The sequence below is a fragment of the Scleropages formosus genome, chromosome 13, assembly GCF_900964775.1.
Source record: "Scleropages formosus chromosome 13, fSclFor1.1, whole genome shotgun sequence".
NCBI classification, from domain to species: domain Eukaryota; kingdom Metazoa; phylum Chordata; class Actinopteri; order Osteoglossiformes; family Osteoglossidae; genus Scleropages; species Scleropages formosus.
In genome coordinates, this window is record NC_041818.1 from 3524215 (window position 1) to 3537511 (window position 13297).

Below are 13297 nucleotides of genomic sequence, written 5' to 3' on the forward strand. Positions count from 1 at the left end.
TTTTATTTTTAAAATGGACAAAAATGTTTAAGCTTGGTTTGCTACTGCTGGCCCTTTAGAGGGTATCTAATTCCACCTCCTTCCACTTTTGTTTCTTTTATTCAAAGCTGTCTTTTTTTAAATAATTGCTATAGTCATAAGTTGTCATATGTCAATATATGCCATAAATTCCATCTTTATAGGACACAGTTTTAAAATGTTTATTTATTTTATCTATAGGGGGGTGTGGTGGGGCTGTGGGTTGGACTGGGTCCTGCTCTCTTGTGGGTCTTGGGTTCGAGTCCTGCTTGGGGTGCCTTGTGATGGACTGGCAGCCCGTCCTGGGTGTGTCCCCTCCCCCTCCAGCTTTTCGCTCTGTGTTACCGGGTTAGGCTCTGGCTCGCCGCAACCCCGTTTGAGACAAGCAGTTCAGACAGTGTGTCTGTCTGTATTTATTTATTTTATCTATAACCATGTGTTCAGTGCTGGGTTTCAGTGGGCTAAAAAAACATGGATTATCAGTCCATCACTGAGCAGTCACACACATTCATTCCTTGTAGGAAATATTGAAACACCGGTACACCTGAAGCACATATCTTTGGACTGAGGGAGTAAACCTAGAGGAAACCTAGTGAAACATCAGGAAAATGTTCAAACTCCTCACAGAGTAAGTAGCGATTGATCCCACTTTGGATCTCACAGGCCAGATGCTTTGAGGCCCTTGCACTATCTGTTGCACCACCATGCTGCCCGTTTTAAAACACTCAAATTGAACTTTCAGCCAGAGAGGTTGGTGCACCAATGCCATCATCAGATGGAGAATTGCTTGTGTGGCAGGGGGTAGTGTTTTATTCAACATTGTGCTCAAATGAGGGGGCGCGATGGTGCAGTGGGTTGGACCGGGTCCTTCTCTCCGGTGGGTCTGCGGTTCGAGTTCCACTTGGGGTGCCTTGAGACAAACTGGCGTTCTGTCCTGGGTGTGTCCCCTCCCCCTCCAGCCTTACGCCTTGAGTTGCCGGGTTAGGCTCCGGTTCTCTGTGACCCCGTATGGGACAGGCGGTTCAGAAAATGTGTGTGTGTGTGTGTGTGTGTGTGTGTGTGTATTCAAATGAGGTTGCTGACTTAAGTGGGGACAGAAATCTATGCCATTTGTACAGTCCAGTCTACTTTTATCAGATGGTAAATACTATAATAGAATGCCTTCAGAAATATTCAGACCCCTCCACTTTTTTCACACTTTATTTACACAATTTGTTTGATATCAAGTGAAAATATTTTTTGAGATTTTTGCAAATGTATTGATAAAACTGAAATTTCCCATTTACGTAAGTAGTCAGGCTATTGATGGAATACTTTGCAGGAGTACATCAGTTTTAACAGTGATTACAAGCTGCAAGTCTTGGGTTTGGTTCTGCCAGCTTTTCACATTTGGATTTTGCAAGTTTCTTCCCTTTTTGTAGATCTTCCCGAACTCGTCATATTGTATGGGGAGCATGAGTGAGTTGCAATCTTAGTTCAGTTCAAGTTTATTGTCATATGTACAAGTACCACGTACAAGTATCATGAAATTCTTCCTGAATGCTTCTCCACAGACTATGGACAAAGACAGAGACAACAGAAATACTGCACAAACAAAACAATGACAGTGAGTAGTGCAACAGCAATAGCAATAAATAATGGCAACAGTAATAACAATAATACCAGTTGACAGCCAGAGAACTCAGAACGAGAGAATGAGAATAAGAATGGTTAAAGTGACAGTGTAATTACCAATGTGCTTGGGAGGAGCAGTTCAACTCTAGTCGCTAAAGGTGGCACATTGATTAGTGATGTATACTCTTATAGCAGTGGGGTGAAAGCTGTTCCTGTACCTAGCAGTGCGGGTTCGAACAGACCTGAGCCACTTTGCAGATCTTTAGCTCTCTCTGAAGAATTTATGTGGGGTTCAAGTCTGAACTTAAGCTTCGCCACTCAAGGACATTCAGAGACTTGTTCCAAAGCCTCTCCAGCATTGTCTTGACTGTGAGCATTGGATCGTTGCCGAGCAGAAAGGTGAATTTTTTGCCCCAATCTAGGGTTGCGTGTGCTCTAAAGCAAATTTTACATTTACATTTACAGTTTTCTTCAAGGACCTCTCCATATTTGGCTCCATGAATCTTTCCTGTAATCCTGATAAGTCTCACTGGCCCTGCTACTGAGAAGCATCCCCACAACACAATGCTGCCACTACTCTTCAGTACAGGGATGGTGCCAGGCATGGCATTTGAGATTCAGGTCAAAGAGTTCCGTTTTGGTCTCATCAAAACAGAGAATCTTTTTTCTTGCTCTCTGAAGCCTTAAGTGCTATTTGGCAAAGTCCAGACAGGTGGTCATATGTGTTTTTTATTCATGCTTTTACTATTATTCACCCATTTATACAGGTTTGTAATTTTACTGGAGCAATTTAGGGTTAGTACCTTGCTCAGGAGTACAACAGCTAGAGGTAAGATTCAAACCTGTGATCCTTGTATCCAAAGGAAGCAGCTATAACCACTGCACTACCAGCTGTCCCTAGTTAGGCCAGACAGGCAGTGCTTGCAAGAATCTTAGTGGTTCCAAACTTAATCCATTTGACTATGATGAAGACCACTGCACTCCAGGGAACCTTCTATGCATTGCCATTTTTTTTTAGATCCTATTCTATATCTAGACCATTTGCACAATCATGCAACATGATCTGTGGAACTTAGGAAATGCGCACACACACACACAATGTCTACAACCGCTTCTCCCCGAGCAGGGTCGCAGCAAACTGGAGCCTAACCCGGCAACACAGAGCGCAAGGCTGGAGAGGGAGGAGACGCACCCTGAATGGGATGACAGTCCGCCACAAAGCACCCAAAGCAAGGCTCAAACCCCAGCCCCACTGCTGAGCAGGTCCCAGTCAGACCTGCTGTGCCACAGCACCCCCTTTTTTAGAAACAGTGAAATTGAATGAGTGATGGAGCAATTATGAGCTATTGTGTGTCACTGGATGGCAAAATTAATTTTCAAATGTCTACAATACATTTTTAGTGTGGAAAAAGTGGAGGGATCTGAATACTTTCTGAAGGTACTATACTAAAGTCAGATCAACATTGAACAGCCTCCTTTCTAACTGTGAAAGTCCCAGTTTTTCCACTGTATTAAATTTGTTACCTTGGTAATATATAATCTATGTGTTTAGTATTCCAAATAAATATCTTTTTTTATAAATTCAAACATGGCAGCATTATTCTTTCAAATAATGCATCTGCATCACTTTGTTACTTGTGTTTTTTAAAAGACAACTTTGTCTCTCTTTCAGAGCTTGCTGATTTAGCTTGCAGCTATTTCATTACCCAGCTAGGAAACATCGTCATTGCAACTTCAAGAGAAGTGAGTTGAGTAAAACCATGTGGGTCTATATGCTGTAGGCAGCAGTCAAAGTACAGGTTCACTTCCAAGCGTCCTGATTAGTCCATTCAGATTGACCTGACCACATTGAAATTGCTCTTTAACCAGTTTGTAACTGGCTCTAAATGGTTTGGAACTGGTTCGTACTTCGTTCCAGTTGTCTCTTGAGCAGTGTGTAGATAAGGCAAATGTTGATGTGCTTATTGATGGTGTTCTCTTTGGAGAGCAGTGCCTGAATGAATTCCCATGCTTGTCATATTCTTGTTATTCTCAGTACTTTTACATCATACCAGTCAAACTGGTGATTCTCTGCATCCATGTGAACAAGTAAATCTTTTGTTGATTTAGGGTGATGTTGATTAGTAGCAAGTTTATGCTCATGGATTCTTGTGCTTAGACATCTTTCAGTTTGTTCAAAATAGTATTGAGGGCAGGAAATCATGTGGATGACGTTGGTTTTCTCTTCCTTTGTTGGTCGATCTTTTGGCCTTGATAGGATACTGCGTAATGTTGCGCTTGGTTTGTGGGCCACTGTGATGCGAAACGGATGTAGGATTCTTGCAGTTATTTCTGAAACATTCTTGATGTACGATAAAGCAACCATTTTGTTATTCTCTTCAATTTGCAAAGTATGATGGTGGGTGATACGGTATTGTATGATGAACTTTTTCAGGTAGCCACTGTGTGCGAAAACCTTGAACAACTGATCTTTGAATTTTCTAGTATTACAGTGGGTACTGGTACATTTGAACAATGTTCTGATGTAGCTTTGTTTGTGTGCTGTTGAATGGTTGCTTGTGAAATTAAGGATTTGGTATGTGTCTGTTGATTATAGAGAAGTGCAGGTTTCTAGTTCACCTGTAGCCAGTCATTTTACTAGTACATCCAGAAATGGTAGTAGGGAATCATTTCCTTTCTCCCTTGTTAAACCATATCTTGGTGAAGACATTGTTCAATAGTTAATGAGTTTCTTCAAATTTATCTCATTTCATAATGAAAAATGTATTTTCAACATAACATATCCATTGTTTTGGTTCAATCAGGAGATGGCAATCTTCTCTAGACGTTGCATTACTGCTTCAGCCACCAGTCCTGATACTGGTAATCCTATTGGATCCCCTTACATTGTTTGTATATTTGTCTGTTGAACTTGAAATATGTAGTGAGAAATAAATCTAACAGCTCTAGTGTGTTCTCCCTGTTAAGAGTGCTGTGAATTTGACAATCTTTTTGTTCTTTGGGAAGTACATTTGTTTAACAAACACTATGTCAATCATGTCCAGTGACTTCTTAAAAGTGATCATGATGTCTGGTTAAGTCTACCTGGGGGTGACAACAGTGTCTGGCTTTCATGTGAATTGTTTTCTCTTCGGCGCAGTGAGTTGGACCACAGTCCTGCTCTCTGGTAGGTCTGGGGTTCAAGTCCTGCTTGGGGTGCCTTGTGATGGATTGGTGTCCTGTCCTGGGTGTGTTCCCTCCTCCTCTGGCCTTATGCCCTGTGTTACTGGGTAGACTCCGGTTCCCTGTGACCCCATATGGGACAAGTGGTTCTGAAAGTGTGTGTGTGTGTTCTCTTTTAATTCAGAATCCCTAAATGACACATATGCAAATTCTGATTCAAAAGCACTAAGATTGAGAAGCAGACTCTGACCCTCCATCACTAGCGATCTATGAGCAACTGGCTCTTGGAGCTCTGTGTATACAGTTTGGTGATCATTATTGTCGTTGTCAGAAGTTTTAGCTAACACACACCAGGGGATGCACGACTTCAGGTTTTTTAAAGTCGACAGTTATGTAATCAGGGGGGCGCGGTGGTGCAGTGGGTTGGACTGGGTCCTGCTCTCTGGTGGGTCTGGGGTTTGAGTCCCATTGGGGGTGCCTTGTGACAACCTGGTGTCCTGTCCTGGGTGTGTCCCCTCCCCCTCTGGCCTTATCCCCTGAGTTGCTGGGTTAGGCTCCAGTTCCCTGTGACCCTGTATGGGACAAGTGGTTCAGAAAGTGTGTGTGTGAGTTATGTGATGAAAGTTGAGTTGTTTTTGATTAATTTCTGATGATGTCATGAATAAAAACACAAGAGAAGGGACCAACAATCTGTATTCTCAAACTGAATGTACTGTGTAGGCTGACAACAGACAGCTCATACATAGACTCTCTCTCTCTATATGTATATATACATATACACACACACTATCTAAAACCACTTGTCCCAAGCAGGGTTGCAACAAACTGGTGCCTAAACTGGCAATGCAGGGCACAAGGCTGAAGGGAGGTGATGGGACACCAGTCCATTGCAAGACACCCCAAGCAGGACTCAAACCCCACACCTGCCAGAGAGCAGGACCTAGCCAAGCCTGCTGCATCACTATGCCTCCACACCCAGATAAGATGGGACATCATAACTGGGTTCAAAAAAATGCTTTTTTTTTTGTTTTAAAAACAAATGATTAATTAACTGTTTAAACACCATTTGTTTTTATTAAAATGTAAAATATTTAACATATGCCTCATTTATAGTTTCTTGCTGCCTTGTTTTTTTACTTTATTTCATTTTGTGGTTTTGTTGAACAACCCACATGGAAACAAATTGAAACCGTGCATAATCCATCAGTGGCTTCATCAAACATGCTGACTTTGCTCCGAGTTATTCATAAGTTAACATGGATCATTATGTGCTTATCATAGTGTCCTCTTCTTACAATGTTGTGCTATACACAGAATCTTTGGATGCTCATTGTAGAACAACCCCGCGCAGCGCCATGTTGTACTAGATTGTCTGCGGTCTCTGAATATGTTGCTCTAGTTTGTATTATATTATTTATCATTTGCGCAAATGGCTCCAGAGTGGACATTTTTTCCAAAGAAAAGACTGCTAACAAAGCTTACTTTTCCATCCATGTTAGGCTACTTGTTAGACATTTACTTTTTTAGCAATAACTTTTCTCCAAAGTGACTTCCAATGAACTCTATGTGGTGTTATCACCTCTCACACCTCATTCACCAAGGTCAATTCAGATCAATTTCATGGCAATTCAACAAAAGCAACAAGTGAAAATTCACGTTCTGCTTGGCTAAATATGATAGGGTCTACAGTAGCAACCTTCATTGGAATGTGCTTCGACTCATATTGTATTTTGCAAATTGGCCAAAGTAATGTTAGGCTACTTCATCAGTGCCGTAACTAGTATTTATACTGTACTGTTGCTAATGTTACTTGTTACTTTTTTAGCTCAGCCTATAATCATCATCATCATTATCATTCTGTTGCACCACTAACGTGTAGGGCAGCAACAAAACACCTCCACTGCTGTCTGTCTTTGACCAGCCTCTCTGCTGTGCCCCAGGTGTGGTTCAGGGCCTTTAAGTCTGCATTGACTGGATGTCACCATGTTGTTTTTGGTCTGCTGACCTTGTACCGTTTCTCAGGTGCCCAGTGTAGTGTCATCTTGGTGATACTGTCAGCATCCCTTCTCAGAACATGCCCAATTCACTACCACCTCCTCATTATTATTGTGTCCATGTCTTCTTGCTGACATTGGTGAAGGAGGCCTTGGTTTGAAATTGTCCTTGGCTAGAAGATACAGAGTATTTTATACAGGCAAGTTGTATGGAAGGTGCACAGTTTGGAGAGGTCACATTCTGTCATGTGCCAGCACTCTGATCTACAGAGTAAGGTGGACATGATGCAGCTCTGGTACAGTCCTTGGTGTGGTTGCTGTATTAAGATAACTTCTAGACGTTCATAAACTTGAAGACTCCCCTGGCCTTTTCTAATCTGCTAATATGTTCTCCTTTGCTCTTCCATCGTTCCAAACAAAACTACATTAGTATGTCTGTGCTCAGCTTGTCTTGTGTTGACTCCATATGTTTGGATTGATGCTGGAGAATCAGTGTTAAGTTATCATCTCTGTCTTCTGTTGGTTGACTCTCAGTCCTATCTGTCCTCCTACTGCGCACAGCTGTCATTTTTTTTATCCTGTATGTGTTGACAAGTGTGCGACAGCAAGGCGAGATCATCAAAGTCCAGGTCTTCCAATGTTGAAAATAAAGCCCATCTGGTGTGCATCCTCGGTGTGTGGCTCATTACCCAGGCAATTGCCAGGTTAAACACAATAGCTGACATGACACAGCCTTGCCTGATGCCGGTCTTGACCTTAAAGCTCAAGCTGCTGTTTTCAACAGTGCAGGAGAAACCTATATAGAAGCTCTTGATGACATTATCTATTTTAGGTAGGATTCCATAGGACTTTAGGATGTTACAGAGGCTTTTCCTATTTATACTATTAAATGCCTTTTCAAAGTCAACAAAGGCAACATACAGCTCTTTCTGCCATTCAGTGCACTTCTCAATGATGTTCTGAAGAGAAAAGATTTGATCTTGGCATCCGCTGTTCTTGCTGAAGCCCGCTTGCTTCTTTTTCAGGCTTTTGTCTCCAGCATCTGTCATGCACAGTACAATTATCTTAGCCAGGTTCTTGCTTGGGACAGAGAGAAGAGTGATTCCCCTCCAGTTGTTCCAGTCACTAAGAGCCTCTTTTTTGGAAATCTTCACAATGATGCCTTTAGTCCAGTCCTTCAGAATTCATTCCCTCTCCCATATCTCTGTAAACAATGACTGTAACATGGTAGCTGCTGTCTCTGGATCTGCCTTGAAAAGCTCAGCATTCAAATTATTTTGGCTAGGAGCTGTGTTGTTCCTGAGGAGTTTAATGGCAGGGACTATTTCTTCTCTGTTTGGGGGGGGGGGGGGGGGTCAGCGCTGATGTCAAGGTTCTCCTCTGCCTCATTTATGATAGGTTCTTCTACTAATGGTTCCCTTTTCAGGGTCTCTGTAAAATGCTCTGTCCATCTTACCTCTTGTTCCTTCTCTGTTGTCAGGGGTCTGCCATTCTTGTCCTTCACTGGCCCTGTCAGTTTTGCTTAGAATTTTCCACAGATCTGTTTGGTTATTCTATATAATTGCCCTTAGTTACCTTGATTTGCTGCTTCCTTAGCCTGGTCTGTTAGCTCTTCCATGTGAATCCTTTTGTCTTCTCTTAAGAATTTCATCACTTCTCTATCTACCTCACTATACTCATGCTGGAATTTCTCTTTCAGTCTAGCTGACTGACTTAGCCTGTAACAAATTCTTATTTCTCTGTTGCTTCTCTTCAGTGACTGACACCATGTTTTCCATTTAATCCATTGTTTTCTTTGTTGACTTCCTCTGTATCCTAAGCAGGTTTCACAGCTGTCTTTACAGACTGAGGCTATTTGCTAACACTATCTATATACTTTTTCAGCATCAGGCATGTTCCCATTTAGATGTTCTAAGGCTTGAAAAAGATTTTTTTAGTTGAATGGTGAAGCTTGCTTTCACTCTGGCATCCTTTAGCTTTTCCACATAAAAGTGTCGCTGCCCTATTGGTTTCCTCCCTGCCACACAGCTTCAGTTTCACCATTGCAGCAAAAAGATAGTGGTCACTTCCTAAATTAACTCCTCTCTTTATCTTCATGTCTTACAGGGATCATCTTCACATTCTGTTAATCATCAAATAGTCAATCTGATTCTTGTAATGTCCATTAGGAAAAAAACAGGTCAGTTTCTGAATGTCGCTGAGTCCCTCCTATGACCAGGTCATGCAAGTCACAGAACTCCACCAGTCTTTCACCATTCTCATTCATTGCATCACATCCATGTGTGCTCATAACTTGACTGAACTGTGTGTTGTTATTCCCAACTTTGACATTGAGGTCACTCATGATAATGATCACAGCATGTCGGGGTGAAGACTCACCTCTGGTGGTAGCTGCTCTTAAAAAGGTCCTGAAACTTATTATTGCTATTTTTAGTTTGTGTGTAGCACTGGATTAGTGTCATGTTGAGCTGCTTTCCCTTTAGCCTAATCATCATTCTACTGTTTACCGGCTTCCACTCTATCAGGCACTTCTCTATTCCTTTCTTCAGTATGACTGCCAGAATACAAGACAGTTTAACCTTTTGACGTTCTAAGTCATCCAGATCCCGTCCATCTATTCTCATTAATACCTAAAATATGTAGACTAGTGCTGCATTTCTTTAGTTATCTGAGTAAGCTTTCCAGTGTTGTGCATGGTCCTTATGTTCCAGAAGCCAATTCTGATCTTAGTCTTGGCAGTATTCAGGGCATCCTTCATCCTGCAAATAGCTTCCTTCCGGCTTACAGCACTGGCATTCATTCAAAAGTTAGACTCAGGAAGTCTATCACGCATATCGGTATGAGATTCAAGATTCAAGATTTTTATTTGTCACATACACAGTTATACACACATACAACCTGTAGTGAAATGTTAATCTAGTCAGCTCTGTAGACTGTGCAAACAATATATTAAAAGAGAAAAATATTTTAAAAAGACAAGAGAATATATATACACATACATACATACACACATACATACATACATATACACATACATACATACATATACATATACATATATATATACACACACACACACACACACACACACACACACACACATTTTCTAAACCGCTTGTCCCATACGGGGTCGCGGGGAACCTAACCCGGCAACTCAGAGCGTAAGGCTGGAGGGGGAGGGGACACACCCAGGACGGGATGCCAGTCCACCGTAAGGCACCCCAAGCGGGACTCAAACTCCAGACCCACCAGAGAGCAGGACCCTGTCCAACCCACTGCACCCCCCTCCAAGAGAATAAAATTAAATTAAAAAGAAAATATAGAGGGAATTGAATTAAAGCTAAAATTAAGATTTAGAGACCAAAAAAAATGTGCAAGGTATTGAATATACAATGATAAAGTGCAATGTGCAGCACTGATGAATGAATAACATTATGCTACCGGAGTCCTTAAAGTATGGGATGTGTCCATGTTGAGCAGTCTGATGGGCTGAAGGAAGAAGCTCCTCTTGAGCATCACAGTTCTGGCCATCAGACTACGATAGTGTCTGCCAGATTGCAGCAGGCAGAAAAGTGAATTAGCAGGATGGCTGGGGTCATTAAGAGTCTTATCAGCCCTCGCTCTGTATCTCCTTGTGTAGATGTCATGCAGCAGGGGAAGAGCAGTCCTGGAGATGCGCTCAGCTAAGCGCACCACTCTCTGCAGGGATTTGCGGTCTTGGGTTAAGCAGTTCCCATATCACACCGAGATGCACTGAGTCAATATACTCTCTATAGCCCCGATATAGAAAGCTTTCAGGATTGCTGGGGAGATCCTGAATTTTCTCAGCTGTCTCAGGTGGTACAGCCGTTGCCTGGATTTTTTCACCTGTGCTTGAGTGTGATGAGTCCAGGTCAGATCCTCGGATATGTGCATTCCGAGGTATTTGAAACTGCTTACTCTTGCTACTGGTGTCCCGCTGATCTTGAGTGGGGTGTAGGTCTGCTGCTGCCTCCTCCTGAAGTTGACAATCAGTTCCTTAGTTTTGCTGATATTCAGGGAGAGACAGTTCAATTGGCACCATGATGTCAATTTCTCCACTTCCTCAAGGTAGGCTCCCTCATCGTTTTTGGAGATGAGGCCCAACACCACCGTATCATCAGCAAACTTGACGATAGAAGTGGTGCTATGGGGGGACACACAGTCATATGTATAGAGAGAGTAAAGCAGAGGACTCAAAACACAACTCTGTGGCACTGCTGTACTCATGGTGATGATGTTGGACGCGGCCTGGCTCACTCTCACGACCTGGGGTCTGCCCGAAAGAAAGTCCAGGACCCAGTCACAGAGGGGGGCATTTAGTCCAAGGTCCCTGAGCTTGGTGGCCAGTCTATCGGGGTCTATAGTGTTAAAGGCAGAGCTATAATCTATAAACAGCAGCCTCACATAATTCCCCTTGTTGCTATCAGTGTGAGTGGGCAAGATGTGGGAGACGGCATCCTCAGTAGATCTAGTATTGTGATCTGTTGCTGTTTCTGAAAACAAACTCTCTTTTACAAGTCAGGGTTGTTAGCCCTCAGCAAAATCCCCAACCTGGAGGACCAGGAATCACTATTTGTCTGATCGCTACTCTTTGACCTGTCACACAGACTGACTGGAGACAAAAAGTAAGTGGATGGATCCAATTGCGGGTCAGTTTTATTCTTTCGACAAGGCTCGTGGGACAAGACAAACTTGAAGGTCAGGGACAGGCAAAGGTCTTCCAAGCACAGACGTCACAATATAGGCAAGACTAACTCAGAGGTCGAGAAACAAGCGAGGGTCAAGATCCAGGAACTTGAGAACAAGGCAGACCGCGAAGGACAAGGAGAAGACGCTGATACTACAAAATCACAAGAGCATTTGCAAGAATCTGCAGTGCCGGGTGGTCACAGAGGTCCTTTTATCCCCGGGTCTTATCAATTAGTCGCAGGTGTTGCCGCTCTGCTTGTTCCTGGGAGCATGACATGACCTGTCTGGCATGAGAGACCCTACCAGGAGCATGAAGCTCCCGCCAGCATAGCTCTCCAGGTCATTGAGACACTCAAGCCTTTCAACCACATCAAGGCTGTGATCCTCTGAAGGCTTAGGCTATACTACTGCTACACTATTAACAGGGACTTCGGTAATCTCAAAAATTTTGATGGGTAATGAAAATCTAATTCATTGCCCTTTTAAGAATACTATGCAACATTTAAAATCAAATATCATAAATTAAATCCATATCAATATTGTAAATGATCTTTGTGCAATAAATTTTAATCAACAACGTAATATATTTACTTGCTTAAGTGTAAGACTAGGATAGTCACATTATACCACTAAACTACTTTCCCAAAATTTTCACCATATTGTTTTAAACTGGTTTCCTGTCATTTTTCAAATCTGAGTATTCAACTTTGAATCAAAATACATATTGTATATTCTATCCGTGGTAAATTATTTATTGCTTACCTGAAAAAATTTCCAAATCCTAGATAATCCATCACTAGATTGCTACAATTAGAAAACCACGTGCAATACAGCTTTGAAATATGGCTTCCTCACATGAATTTTAGAACACGATTGTACTGTCCTCTACACAGCCTTAGTGGTTTGACAGTCAGCTAACTCCCAGCCTTCAAATGACTCTGAAGACTTGTTTCTTTTGCCCACAGGTTTAACGGTTTTAGGCAAAGGGTGAAACTAAAGATTGTGTTCCAACTACAGGGGGATCACACTCCTTAGCCTCCCTGGGAAAGTCTATGCCAGGGTACTGGAAAGGAGAATCCGACCGATAGTCGAACCTCGGATTCAGGAGGAGCAATGCGGTTTTCGCCCTGGCCGTGGAACACTGGACCAGCTCTATACCCTCACTAGGGTGCTGGAGGGTTCGTGGGAGTTTGCCCAACCAGTCCATATGTGTTTTGTGGACCTGGAGAAGGCATTCGACCGTGTCCCTCGTGGCATCCTGTGGGGGGTACTTCGGGATTATGAGGTTCGGGGCTCGTTGCTACGGGCTGTTCATTCCCTGTATGACCGGAGTAGGAGCTTGGTTCGCATTGCCGGCAGTAAGTCAGACCTGTTCCCGGTGCATGTTGGACTCCGCCAGGGCTGCCCTTTGTCACCGATTCTGTTCATTATCTTTATGGACAGAATTTCTAGGCGCAGTCAGGGAACGGAGGGTGTCTGTTTTGGTGGCCGCGAGATCTCGTCTCTGCTTTTTGCGGACGATGTGGTCCTGTTGGCTTCATCAAGTCAAGACTTGCAGCGTGCACTGGGGAGGTTTGCAGCCGAGTGCGAAGCGGCGGGGATGAGAATCAGCACCTCCAAATCCGAGGCCATGGTTCTCAGTCGGAAAAAGGTGGATTGCCCCCTCCGGGTTAGGGGGGAGTTGCTCCCTCAAGTGGAGGAGTTTAAGTATCTCGGGGTCTTGTTCACGAGTGAGGGAAAAATGGAGCGGCAGGTCGACAGACGGATCGGTGCGGCGTCTGCAGTAATGCGGTCATTGT